The sequence below is a fragment of the Ruditapes philippinarum genome, unplaced genomic scaffold (assembly GCF_026571515.1).
Source record: "Ruditapes philippinarum isolate M1 unplaced genomic scaffold, ASM2657151v2 ctg15543_1_1_1_1, whole genome shotgun sequence".
In the NCBI taxonomy this organism is placed as follows: domain Eukaryota; kingdom Metazoa; phylum Mollusca; class Bivalvia; order Venerida; family Veneridae; genus Ruditapes; species Ruditapes philippinarum.
Window position 1 is genome coordinate 2256 of NW_026863731.1, and position 15036 is coordinate 17291.

General features: G+C 34.8%; 1 long non-coding RNA gene across 1 annotated transcript; it reads left to right on the forward strand.

The window, feature by feature from the left end:
• The first annotated feature begins 11388 nt into the window (after positions 1–11388).
• LOC132723165 (uncharacterized) lies at positions 11389–14477 on the forward strand. Its single transcript, XR_009624709.1, has 2 exons — positions 11389–11773; positions 12881–14477. It is a non-coding gene; the product is annotated as an uncharacterized LOC132723165 (long non-coding RNA).
• Positions 14478–15036: the final 559 nt, after the last annotated feature.

Here is a 15036-nt window from a genome sequence, read left to right on the forward strand (position 1 = left end):
AGCTTACGGAACGTTGGTGGTTCTACTCAGGTGCCCGTTTGTGCCTGAAATTATACACGGAAGGGCACCTGAGGTCTTCCTAAACCAGTCAAGCTGCAACGTCGCCATATGACCTTTAATGTGTCGGTGTGACGTAAAACCCAATTAAAAAAAATCGTTATCAAACATAATGTATGCCTGTAGTCCAAGCTTAATGAAGGATATTCACCTGTAAAGGCACAAAATGCTGCTTTAATTGCTTTCGTGTACCCACGCCGAACATGTCACCAGTCATGCCCTTTAAGAGTTCATTTTGAAGCACAGTAGTGATAATTTACCTCCGTGTAGTTTCTACAAAGTGTTAGCCTAATATATGAATTTTGAGCCGAAAGTGCGTTGAAAGCTTAATCTCCCTATCTTCAGGACCTGTCCTGTATGTACAGAAACAGCGCTCGGATTATTACCAGTCAATGCTACCTTGGTGAAAGATTCGGCCAAGCTCCAAATCTTCTTCCGATGCCCTGTGCCTTCTCTACGACGTGCATGTAGGGTGGGGAATAGAGATGTTATCAAGAACAAGAGGGCCATGATGGCCCTGAGGTCGCTCACCTGTATATAGCCCCCCCCCCCCCACCCGGGCCAATTTTTACCCAAGGGCTTTTATTTGAACAGACTTGGTAGACACCCAAAAGAAGATGTTTCATGCTAAACATCTAAGTTCTAGCTCATTGGGTTTTTTAAAAGAAGATTTTTTAAGTTTTTACTATACACATATAGTTAAAACAATGACACCCCTGGGGCAGGGCCAGTTTTGACCCCCGGGCTTTTATTTGAACAAACTTTGTAGATATTTACTTAAAGATGTTTCATGTATAATATCTAAACTCAAGCTATTTGGGTTTTTTCAAAGAAGATTTTTAAGTTTTTGCTATACACATATAAGGAAAATCAATGACCCCCGGGGCGGGGCCAGTTTTGACCCCAGGGCTTTTATTTAAACATACTTGGTAGACGCCCATTAGAACATGTTTCATGCTAAATATCTTAGCTCTAGCTCTTTGAGTTCTTTAAAAGAAGATTTTTTAAGTTTTTACTATATGCATATAGGGAAAATCAATGACCCCCTGGGGCGGGGCCAATTTTGACCCCAGGGCTTTTATTTGAACAAACTTGGTAGACACTCATTAGAAGATGTTTCATGCTAAATATCTTAGCTCTAGCTCTTTGGGTTCTTTAAAAGAAGATTTTTTAAGTTTTTACTATATGCATATAGGGAAAATCAATGACCCCCCGGGCGGGGCCAATTTTAACCCCAGGGCTTTCATTTGAACAAACTTGGTAGACACTCACTAGAAGATATTTCATGTCAAATATCTTAGCTCTAGCTCTTTGGGTTCTTTAAAAGAAGATTTTTTAAGTTTTTACTATATGCATATAGGGAAAATCTATGACCCCCTGGGGCAGGGCCAATTTTGACCTCAGGGCTTTATTTGAAAAAACTTGGTAGACACTCATTAGAAGATGTTTCATGCTAAATATCTTAGCTCTAGCTCTTTGGGTTCTTTAAAAGAAGATTTTTTAAGTTTTTACTATATGCATATAGGGAAAATCATTGACCCCCTGGGGATTGGGGCCAATTTTGACCCCAGGGCTTTTATTTGAACAAACTTGGTAGACATTCACTAGAAGATGTTTCATGCCAAATATCTAAGCTCTAGCTTTTACAGTTCTTTACAAGAAGATTTTTTAAGTTTTTACTATATGCATATAGGGAAAATCAATGACCCCCCGGGCCGGAGCCAATTTTGACCCCAGGGCTTTTATTTGAACAAACTTGGTAGACACTCACTAGAAGATGTTTCATGCCAAATATCTTAGCTCTAGCTCTTTGGGTTCTTTAAAAGAAGATTTTTTAAGTTTTTACTATATGCATATAGGGAAAATCAATGACCCCCTGGGGCGGGGCCAATTTTGACCCTAGGGCTTTTATTTGAACAAACTTGGTAGACACTCATTAGAAGATGTTTCATGCCAAATATCTAAGCTCTAGCTCTTACGGTTCTTTAAAAGAAGATATTTAAAGATTTTTCTTTCGGTTGCCATGGCAACCAGAGTTCTGCATGAAATGGAATTCTTTGAACAATCTTGATAGAGCTTCATCCTGCCAAGTTTCATTAACATTGGTCTTGCGGTATCATAGAAGATGTCCTTAGAATATTTAAAATGTGGACGGACGACTGACGACGGACGCCATTTGGTTGGCCATCCTAAAAGCTCACCTGCACTTTGTGCAAGGTGAGCTAAAAATCAATTATCAAGGATATTTTTACTGTTATGCTGAAGGTTTACCACTTTGCATGAGTAAAGCTATTCAGTTTTGCAAAGAAAAACAAATAAGGATAAGATATTGTACAACTTAAATTATTTGGTGTTCTCAACATCGACGGAGGGTCAATGTCATTACTTATTGATATCAAATCCTTTATCTCCATCTTATTAAGAATGGTATGATAAATTAATTTATTTTATTTTCACAACTAATAGCTTTAAACAATATACATGTATTTTAATTAGTTTTTTTTTTTTTCGTTGACTATAAAAGCGATGGAATGGGAATTTCATACACTTTAGGCTGTACATTGGAAAAGGTACACGTTCTTTTATTCATAGTTCATTTCGTAAAAATGTTATTAATTCATTGGACTCCAATGATTCTCCTTTTTAACCTCTTACTTGCAAGTAACTAATGTTTATTCGATTTATATGTATTTAAAATTATAGTCATTTGCATTCTTCGCAGCTTATTCAGAAAAAAATATTTCTACTCATCATTTATTTAGCTTTGTACATTAAAGTAGAATACCACAATTTTCATAATGATATTAAAATGTTTAATTTCTTTTATCTTTTTTAAGTACTGTAAGGAGGGTAACTTCCCGCAAGTAACAGGATTAGGTAGATATCATAGATGGTCTTGCTGTTCTTCGTACGACGGATGCAATCATCATAACTTATACGAATGATTCACAACTGCAGTTCACATGTATATCAAATATACATGCAAAGTAACTGTACTTTTTGTTGTTGTTTTTTCTTTGTTGTTGTTGTTGTTGTAATTGTAATTGTCGTGATTGCTGTTGTCATATGCACTTTTGAATGTTACCAACACAACACATACATAAAGTTCTCAAAAAGTCCATGAATTAGTCAACATTACGACCGGTCGCGAACCTATAAAAATACGGCATATCGTGGACATTGTGCTCTTTGGTCACGTGACTGATAATTTGTCCCTTTAGTAATGTCTGTCCATATAAAACCGCATCTGGTCTGTATTTACACAAACCCGCCTCTAACAGCCAATCACAAAATGATCTTCCAGTGAAAACTTGTTCGTACTTCTTCAGTCGATGCCTGACAAAAACAAATGCATGAAATTTCACACAAACTCTTATTTACAATTCTTTAAATCTGCTGTTGAATGGCATGATGTAATAAGAATGTTATAAGAATCAAATTTTCTTCAAAGTTGAGATGTTCAAGAGAAGAAATGATCAAGCTAGCGAATTACACTTTTTGCCAAGAACAAAATATGGTTGTCGCCTCTTTTAAACATATACATGTATAATATTATGTAGAGAAGTTTATACACCTATTTTGTTTTATTCATTTTACTGACCGTTCAAGATTGTTTATATCAGACACGCTTGAAGAAGTTGTGCCAGTTTTGAGCTTATGCAATTCAAATTGTTGTTAGAATATTTGATCTTACATGAACTCAAAATATAAATATATATGACACTTAATATTATACATTAAGAAAATCAGTATTTTATAGGTATAAGGGACAACCAGCTGGTGTTCAAGATGTTGTTTAAAACGCATATATATTCTATTTCGCTTCTGAGTATACGAGGGGAAGTCAGAAAATATCCGGACTTTTGACTCGTTCTCGAAAACCATTCAACATTTAAAAAAAAAAATTCTACTCTTTTTCAAAATATTCTCCACCTACGTCTACGCACTTTTGCCATCTTCGTGGGAGCTTTTGTATTCCCGCTGTGAACCATCACGTAGTCCTATGTTTTAGGTAATGTGTAACAGCAGATATCAAAGCCACCCTGGTCTTATATTTCTTTCAAGCAAGCAATTTTTTCAGTTCTGGAAACAAATAAAAGCCACAGGGGCGAGGTTGGGGCCAGAAGGAGGGTGTGACAACAATTGCCATTTGTAAGAGTTGATCACTTCCACTGTAGCTGCGGCGGTATGGGTGGGGCGTTATCGTGAAGACGGAGGACATTTTTCTGTGCTAACCTTGGACGCATTTGCTTCAGCTTTTCTCTGAGATTTTTCAGAATTACTTCAGAACAGTATTTGGCGGTGACAGTTTGACCTTTTGGCATGAATCCCAAAAGGCAACAAGCATGACTTTGCCAGCCGAAGGAGACAGCTTAAACTTTTTAGGAGGTGGGGAACCAGCTCGATTCCACTGCTTTGACTGAGCTTTTGTCTCAGGTTCGGAATAATGAACCCACATCTCATCTCCAGTGATAATGCGGTTCAAAAACTTATCTCCTTCACGATTAAAACGACTTAAATGTTCTTTTGCATTGGTTACTCTGGTTGCCATTTGATCGGCGGACAGCTGTCTAGGCACCCACCTGGCACTTACCTTGCTCATGCCTAGGTGTTCGTGTAAAATCTTGTGTGCCGATGCCTTACCGATGCTAAACTTGTTGGCTACCTCCTTCAAAGTTACTCGACGATTTTTGTTGACAAAAGCTTTAACATTTGCTACCATTGTTGGGGTCACCGCCTCAGCTGGCCGCCCAGTCCTAGGCCTGTCACAACCCAGCAAACATACCTATATCGGGCCGATATCGGCTATATGATGGAATATCTATGTCGGCTACCATATATCGGACCGATGTCTATCCGATATTGACATATTTCACTGATATAGGTCCGACATCGGTCCGATTTATATTCGTTTGACATGATTAAAGTTTTATCATGGTAACGTTTTTTAGCAAACAGGACCATGAAACCGGGAAAAAATTTCCGAATTTTAACGCGTTTAACCATTGAACGGATATTTATCGTAATTTGCACAATGGTAAATAGTTACCTACGCACCGTACATCCGGGCACGCTTACATTTGCGTTAAAGCGAAAGTCTATACAGATTTCATGCCTCTTGTCTATACAAATTTATCTGCCGTAAACCGTCCGACAGAACGATTTTCAGCAAAAACATCCGGAAAATGGCCGCCAGCCGATGTTTTCAACTAGACGAGTATGAAAGGGAATACAGTGTTAGATATCATCGAGGATATGTGACCAAAGGGTTTCAGAAGTCTTGGTATGGTTATTTTGTTATATTTTTGTTATTATGTTAAAAGGTTTCTTTTTACAAGATTAAAGCTAACATCTTTATGGAAAAGAGTCAACTCGGCCCTATACCAACTCGGCACGGGTCAACTCGGCCCCCTTTACAAAATATATATAACGTATTAACTTTGCTTTGCATGTTGTTACGGTAAATGAACAATAAGAAATATCTTATTATTATATAATTATACATTGTACTTCTGCCGAAATAAAGTAGATCTATATTTAGAATTTTTTTTTTATTTATTTGTCTTATATTTATAAACTCTCTCTGTTGAATATTAATAATTAAAAAGTGGGCCGAGTTGACCCGTGCCGAGTTGGAATAGGGCCGAGCTGACTCGGGGGCCGAGTACGTATTAGGGCCGAGCTGACCCGGATTCCATCTTTATCAGTTTATATCTTTGCGCCAATTGCGCATAGACAGTCTTTTGACGTTTTGTGATAAAATAATATTGTTGAATCTCTTACTTGTCATAATCACGATCTTGATCTGTATACGGTGTGACGTCAAAGACATTGTTTACACCGGCCTTTGCAATTATCAAGCGGCTTAGGGCAACATGATATTCTCTCTTATGATTTTTGCGAATGAACTGGATGTGTCCTTAAGGGTGTTTACATTATTTATCAAAAAGTCTGGAGGTAGAGAGTTCCATTCTATCACAGTATTTGGGAAAAAAATATACTTTAACACATCAGTACGCGACTGGATACGTAAGAAATCATCGTTCATCATAATTCGCAGATGGGGTTCAGATAGTATGAGTTACTTCCCTTACGACCTTAGTTTCTTATATGCAATTTGCAGTTAAAACTTAAATGTGAATCTTGATCTTGATCTGTATACGGTGTGACGTCAAAGACATTGTTTACACCGGCCTTTGCAATTATCAAGCGTCTTGTGAATGAGTGAAACAAAGGTGTTAGTCCCATTGAATGATTGATTTGACATAAACATTTGTTTAATCTTGTTATTCATTTAATATCAAAATATAGAAAAGATAAAAATGGAAAAAAAATGGATTTGTGTTATATCGTTATGAATTACGGATAGGGCGGACCGTGAGACAGGGTGGACCATATGTTTGGATGGGGCGGACCATATTTTGGGACAGGGCGGACCCTGACTCAAGACGAGGCGGTCTGGAATTACAAACAAAATTGCGCACCTATCCAGAATTATTTTTTTTTTGGTGGAAAGTGTCTTGATGGAATATTTTATCTTTTTGACTCCTTTTTCTTGGTTGACTTCCTTCAATTTTGATTCCTTTGACAAGTTAGTTTACATGAACTTTAAGATGCTGTCTGTTTAGCAAATTGATATACATTGACGATTAAGAAATAATATATCCCAAACTGTGATTTTATTGCTCATTGGAGTTCGGATGCGGGGAATTATATCACGAGGGCGTAGCCCGAGTGATATAATGGTGCGCATCCGAACAACAAACAGTGATGTTATCAAGCAATAAAATCACCGATTTGGATATATTATTTCGATTCTAACACGACATCAAACAAATAAATGCTGCCCGTGCATGATAAGTAGCTAAATTGCGCCTGATTTGTGTCCGTACTTATTGTCAGCCATCACATTTTTAGTGGTTACGTCCACATGTATAATGATTACGTCACATGTCTAAAATATAGAACGTCAAACAGTGATTTTATAGCATGATAACACACACTTTCGGTTCTTCTATGTTCAATAGGGAAAAATGCGGGTTGTGTTAAAATTGTATTTAAACTATTCTTGGTTGTCCTATAGTTAGTAAGGAATGAACTAATATAAATAATCATTTTTCCTTTATAAAACTTAAATGTTATGAATGGATTATATATAAAAAAATATTACAATTAAAGTAATTTTGTCAAGTTTATTAACTTCAGTACAGAACGAAAATATGTTTTACTTATAAGATTTTTTCAATCCATTCCCACTATCTTACCCTACCTATTTTATACTTATAATTGCAAGGGTACTGTAAATGTTAATACTCTAAGTATTCACTGTAATAATATACATTGTATACATGTACTAGTATAAAATTATATTAATTTATTTTTTAAACATTTTTTGTTTTTGATAACATTGATATTAAAAGATAAAAAAATCAAATAAATGAAATAGCAGTATTAAATTTTGAAATTAATTATGGTCCACCTCATCTCGAGTCATGGTCCGCCCTTTCCCAAGATATGGTCCGCCCTTTCCAAACATATAGTCCGTCCTGGTATGGTTTTGCCCTGTCTCACTGTCCGCCCTGTCCTACGACCATTGTTATATCTTGTTCAATACTGTCTGGTGCCATATAAGTTGTTTGCATGGGACATTACAGAGTGTTACCTTCTGATGCCACATAAGGCAATATAGTTAATAAATCATATGAGCTATAATAGATTACATTACACACATATTTTTATTACTTTATTTTGAAAAATTGTATTTTAATCATATTTAGGCCTCAGGGAAAGAACTAATTATCGTAAATAAATTTTTATGCTTTCAGAAGGAAAGTATGCGATAAAAAACCCCTCAAAGTAAACCCAAAAACCCTGTCTTTCAAAGGTTCAAAAACTCTAAAAACTTTCCCCTGGATAGGCCCCGAGGACAAATCTAAAAATTTGTTTTTTATTTAAAAGTATTCAAAAATTTTAAAATTATTTTAAATAACTTTGGGGGAATTTCCTTTTCAAATCCTTTTCGGCAGTGTAGATTGGTTAGGGTTGTGTATGCAAAAATTTTAAATTTCCAAAATTTTTAAAAACAATTATTTTTTGTTAAAATTTAAAAAAACCCCCGGACAGTGTCTCCCGTTTTTTATCTTAATTTTGGGAAATTTAGAAATTGCTTTTTTTTTGTAAAATATTATTTTGCCCCCCGAAAAATTTCCCCCCGGGGAGCATAAATTTGGCCCCTTGTCCGTCTGGGCGTCCCGTCCGTCCGTTGTCGTCCGTCCCTTGTCTTGTCCGGAGCTAATTGAAAAAAAAAAATTTGGGGAAAAATTTGTGAAACTTTTTTACAGTTGGGTAGAGGGGGGGCGGGGGGAGGGGGCCCCGTGTCCCCAAGGAAACCATAAATTATTTTGCCCCGGTTTTTTTAAATTTTCCCCCTTTTAGAAAAATTTTTGTTTGGGGCAAATCTAAAAAAAATATTTAAAAGTTCAAATGAAAATTTTTAGGTGAAAAGGAAACTCAATGGGAAAGTGCAGTGCATAAGAACAATAACTCTTTTCATCCTAATTTTGGAGTTATTGCCCTTTGTTAATTTTAATACTTTGAACTTTGTCCGGAACATAAGTTGAAAACCCTTGGAGATAATTTGTTGAAACTTCATACAGTGGTAGAGGGCATTGAGGGGGGGTGCAGTGTCAAAGAACCATAACTCTATTTTGCCTGGTTTTTGAATTATCTCCCCTTATAGAAAAATCTTGTCCGGGGCATAACTCTAAAAACTATTAGAGATATCAACATGAAACTTTGTAGGTGAATAGATCTCAATGCGTAGATGTGCAGTGCATAAGAACAATAACTCTTTTTGTCCTAATTTTGGAGTTATTGCCCTTTGTTTATTTTAATACTTTGAACTTGAACTTTGTCCGGAACATAAATTGAAAACCCTTGGAGATAATTTGTTGAAACTTCATACAGTGGTAGAGGGCATCAAGGGGGAGTGCAGTGTCAAAGAACCATAACTCTATTTTGCCTGGTTTTTTAATTATCTCCCCTTATAGAAAAATCTTGTCCGGGGCATAACTCTAAAACTATAAGAGATATCAACATGAAACATTGTAGGTAGATAGATCTCATTGAGTAGAGGTGCAGTGCAAAAGAACCATAACTCTGTTAAGCCTTATTTTTGAATAATCTCCCCTTTTAGAAAAATCTTATCCAGGACATAGTTGTAAAACTATAAGAGATATCAACATGAAACTTTGTAGGTAGATAAATCTCAATGGGTAGATGTGCAGTGCACAAGAATCATAACTCTACCTTGCCTAATTCTGGAGTTATTGCCCTTTGTTTATTTTTGTGCCCCCACGTTAGTGGCGGGCATTTAGATTTACCCTTGTTGTGCCCCCACGTTAGTGGCGGGCATTTAGATTTACCCTTGTCCGTCCGTCCGTCTGTCCGTCCGTCCGTCCTTCCGTCCGTCCGTCCGTCCGTTCACTTTTGTGTCGCACATAACTCAAAAAGTATTTGACCTAGAGTCATCAAACTTTACAGGAATGTTGATCAGCATGTGTAGTTGTGCACCTGGGTATTTTCGTCTGGATATTTTTAGTATTTTCAGAGTTATTGCCCTTGACTTAGTAAAATTTTGCAATTTTCAACTTGTGTCGCATGTAACTCAAAAAGTATTTGACCTAGAGTCATGAAACTTTACAGGAATGTTGATCAGCATGTGTAGTTGTGCACCTGGGTATTTTCTTCTGGATATTTTTAGTATTTTCAGAGTTATTGCCCTTGACTTAGTAAAATTTTGCAATTTTCAACTTGTGTCGCATGTAACTCAAAAAGTATTTGACCTACAGTCATGAAACTTTACAGGAATGTTGATCAGCATGTGTAGTTGTGCACCTGGGTATTTTCGTCTGGATATTTATAGTATTTTTTTAGAATTATTGCCCTTGACTTAGTAAAATTTTACAATTTTCAACTTGTGTTGCAGGTAACTCTAAAAGTATTTGACCTAGAGTCATGAAACTTTACAGGAATGTTGATCAGCATGTGTAGTTGTGCACCTGGGTATTTTCGTCTGGATATTTTTAGTATTTTCAGAGTTATTGCCCTTGACTTAGTAAAATTTTGCTATTTTCAACTTGTGTCGCATGTAATTCAAAAAGTATTTGACCTAGAGTCATGAAACTTTACAGGAATGTTGATCGGCATGTGTAGTTGTGCACCTGGGTATTTTCGTCTGGATATTTTTAGTATTTTCAGAGTTATTGCCCTTGACTTAGTAAAATTTTGTAATTTTCAACATGTGTCGCACGTAACTCAAAAAGTATTTGACCTAGAGTCATGTAACTTTACAGGAATGTTGATCAGCATGTGCAGTTGTGCACCAGGTATTTTTGTCTGGATTTATTTAGTATTTTTAGAGTTATTGCCTTTCACTTAGAAATTTTTTGCAATTTTCAACTTGTGTCGCAAGTTACTCAAAAAGGATTTGAGATAGTCCTTAAACCTTATGGGCAGATTGCTCAGCATATTTAGATTTGCACCTGGGGTTAAGCTTGTGGATTTATCCAGTATTTGTAGAGTTATTTCCCTTGACTTAGTAAAAAGATTGACAGAACAGTGGCGCGGAGGGGGCACCCGTGTCCTATGGACACATTTCTAGTTACTTTTTGAATTGTCCAGGACATAACTCGGAAATCATAAGAGATATCATCAAGAAACTTTGTAGGTTGATAGATCACTTGATTAAAAATTTCGTGCAAAGAATGTAAATCTGGGCCCTTTCCTAAAATTTTTGAATTATTTGCCCCTTTTTTAAAAGTTTTTTCCCCGGAAAATAACTCTTTAAACTACAAAAGGGGGTACCCTTTTTTTTTGTCCCAAAAAACCCATTCGGGGGGCATCACCCCGGGTTTAAACCGGGCTTGTTATTACTTACTATTTTATATATTATAGCATGTTCTCCATGGGGTTGCAGGTGGGGCAGAGGGATAATTGAATGCTTCAGTGAAATTAAGGAGGGTCGGTTTTAACAAGGGGACATGTACAAAGTTTTACAAAGTTTTTATAGGGGAAATTTGGGGGTTTTTCGATTGGTGCTAAAATTTAAAATTATAACCATTTGTCATGTCTATCAGTGAATATAACTTGATATAGATTCCAAATTAAATTGTTTTTTAAAAATAACAATACAGTCAGAAATATTTTTTAAAAAAGCCCATTGGAAACATGAAGAAGTCTACATTTTTTCATGACTTTTAATATAATATTCAATTTGAACAATGGAATTATTCACAAGTCTCTACTGTTGGGATGGCTAAATGTTTTTTTTGTGCAGAAGACCTCCTGGCCTTTAATATTTACTTTGGTGCCATGTATTGCATTATTATATGTGACATTAACCAATATTAAAATTCTGTAGTGCAAGTTGATATTTACTAGTATACCTGGTAAACTTTGTAGCAGGGCAAGTATTTACTGCCGTCGTGATATGACTAAATTGTTGTTGGAAGTAGCATCAAACCCTTTACCCACAATAAATTGTTAAAACAATATTTTTCTCTTCCATTCAAGCGTTGTAGAGCAGTGCAACACAGAGGTACTCCGATGTGCAATTTTACAAGTTTTTCCAGACAGTGATTACAGCGAGGCTTGAAGACTACTGTACACAATTTCTTAACAAATCCAAAAAGAAAGCCGCGTAACATTCAACTAAGTATGTATTTTTCCTTAACTTCATTATCATACAACATATAGCACAAACTCTGCACATTTCTGAAAATCTATTTTAAAGGTTGAATTATATCTTACCGACCAACTTCAGAATGTCAGAACTTAGAAACATTATTAGATTTGTAGTCAATTTAGTCAGTCATCCTGCCACCTTAGTGATGTCCCTATTCAGTGACAATAAATTTTGAGACATATTTAACTTAAAAGACCCAACTAAATAGCATTTCACATATTTATTATTTCAACAGAACCTTCCCTGAAAATGCTTTCCTAAAACATCTCAAGGGAATTGTCAGACTTTTCTACTTATTTGAGGTCATTTCAAGGGCAGATAACTTATACAAATACTCAAATAATTCTTGTTTTTACTTCTGGATTATGCTTTTTTTTTTTATTTTGAGTACAATACATAATAATATGCAATTCCTTACATTGTTTCCATTAACTTTTTTCAATGAAAATAAAGGTACTTTAAATCCTTAAAAAAACAGGCCATTTTTTTAAGAAAAAATGCACAGAAGAAGTGGGAATAAAACTACCCACTCTAAATTTGTTCTTGAAATTTTGCATATCAACTAAAATGAAGGTAAGCTTGATGAAAAATAAGAAAAAAAATGTATTAATTCTCTTCATTGTAAATTATCTGCCCTTGAATTTAACAAAAAGTCCATTTCAAAGGCAGATGACTCAAAAACGAGAATTTTTTTTTTTCGCTTAAATTGTTTCTGTTATCATATTCTAACAACATCTTACATGCCAAGTTTAAAGAAATTCTATTGAACAGTTTTAATTTTGCCTATATGTCTTTATGAAAACGTCCGTAAGTGATAAAGACTGACAAGTAAATCAATAACACATTTTACCATTCCCATGAGTGGTTTTTACTTACAGGTTTGACTGTACATTAAATCTAAAAATAACAAAGCACTACATGCTTGGGAAGAAAGCCTTAACCAAAATTGAACACTTAGTGCCCGAATTTAAGTTTAAAATTTGTGCATTTATTTAAGTGATCACAATTTGGTAGAAACAATGTTATAAATGTTGCTTCAAATGCAGAGTAAAGTAAAGTTTTGTCATTTTTTTACAGGTGATTCAAAGAAAACCAAACTACAAACAAGATAGGGTCGATTGAATGGAGTGACATTTTTACCCTGAAGCGTCCTATTAAGATAAAGAGAATCTAGTTGTTTGTGCCACAGCACAAAAATTATCAGACACATAAGTAACATTCAAGTAGTAGTATGCATTTACATGGAGGATATGACATAATTGTATTTTCATATTGAATTTATCATATAAGTTGAATAAAGAAAATAAAATGTGAGGCTCTGTCGAGCATTTTAAAAGTTTTAATTAATGCAATTTGGAAAGTCACAAATGTAATATTTTTTTATCCTGTCAAAACATTGAAAATTATTCTTTCTTTTACTATTTTAACAAGCCAACTTAATCAACACTTCCAATACTTTAAAACGACATTGACGTCAAATCTTTATTACACTAGTGTATAATAATTTTTTTTGTAATGACTTTATTACAATCCTGTGATGTCAAACATATGATAATGTTCTATTAGCATTAATTGTAGACTTGTTGAACTTTTTCTTAACAAACTCTATGAAATACTGGTTGAACCCTAATAGTGCTGGAAACAAACGTTTCAGGCCATGTTGACCAGTGTAGACCAGATCTGCAGGCACCCTAGCCAGTTGATCGAACCACACACTTAATTGCCAACATGGTTGGAAGGGTCTTATTGTCCAAGCTGCAAAGAGTGTATACCCATATAAACTAGCTGGCACAGTTGTGTGTCAGTTGATATCAGTCTGTGCTGGTTGCAAATTCAAATCCAATACTTTCATAGAATTATATGTTTTTATTTAATGTTTATAGCATCAATAAATTGATAGTCTGAAAAAATATTGCAAGTCAGGTTTTCAAGTATAATCCTAATTAACTTTTAGAACATTTTGCATAAAGTAAGGTGATCTCTCTAAGTTGTCAAAGAAAAGCTTTTGCAGCTCTTTATAATTAAACATGGCATGGCACTTGTATCTATAGCTTTGTCCACCATACAAGTTCTCAAGTTTTGTGACATTTTTTAATATATTTTTCCCCATATTCCAATTACAGTAATTTGTTACATTTCTCTTTCCTCTATCATTCTTAGTTTTTGTATTTAATATTTTCCAAGTGGTAAATAAAAACAATAAAATTTCACGATTATTTCTAATATTTTATTTACTTGTGTATTTCATGCAATTTAGGCTAAAAATGTAAAAAAGTAATTTTTGAAGAAATTTTTTTTTTAAGTTAGACCAGTGTTTCTTCAGCCATCAATATGTTAACTTGTCATGTAGTATGTACACAAACATACTGGGAGGAGAAAACAGATGTTTGGCTGAATGAAAGTACAAAATGTTTTTGCTTATCGTTTTCCAATGAATAACCATGTACAAGGTTAAATTACTTTTTTGGGTGATGTTCTTTTCTGTGGAAAGACCAGGTGTTGCTTCACAATTGTTTTTTTTCCTCATTAATATCATTTTATGTAATTTCCATTTTTGGCTTTTTGCTTGATATATTGATGTCCTGTGTGAGCATCTATTAGCAATACATGTATCAATAAGTGTCATGAGTTACTTATAAGACCATGAAGTACAAAATAAAACTATATTACAGCTGTTAATTGTTTTGTCTTTTCTTTCCTGTGGTCAAGGTTTGGTACTGCTATGACTTACTCTTTCAGGGAGTGAACTTAGATATACAACTGTGATTAATAGTGTAGAGGGAATGTCCACTTTAATGTTGACACTAAGAAATTAAAATTGTCTTGGTCTGTAGTAGCAATGTAGTTTTGAAAAAGTTCTTGCAATTTTAGATGAACATGATTTGCTCCTACCAGTACTTTTATGGAGATGACCTTATATATCTTTGTTACACAATTAAATATTCAAAACAAATGTTACTTATGAAAATGGTAAATTTTTAGATTCATACCAAACAAAGTCAAGCAAAATGTGAAAAGGCACATCATACAGATAGAATAAAGCCAAATTGGTATAGACACCTCATGTCCAGTGAAATCTGAAACCTGTAAAGACAGATCATACTGATTGAAATCTGTATAGACAGATCATAATGAATGAAGTCTGGTTAGATTTGTATAGACACATCATAATAAAGTCTTGTGAAATCTGTATAATAAGACAGATCATAAAAAATGAAGTCTGGTGAAATCTG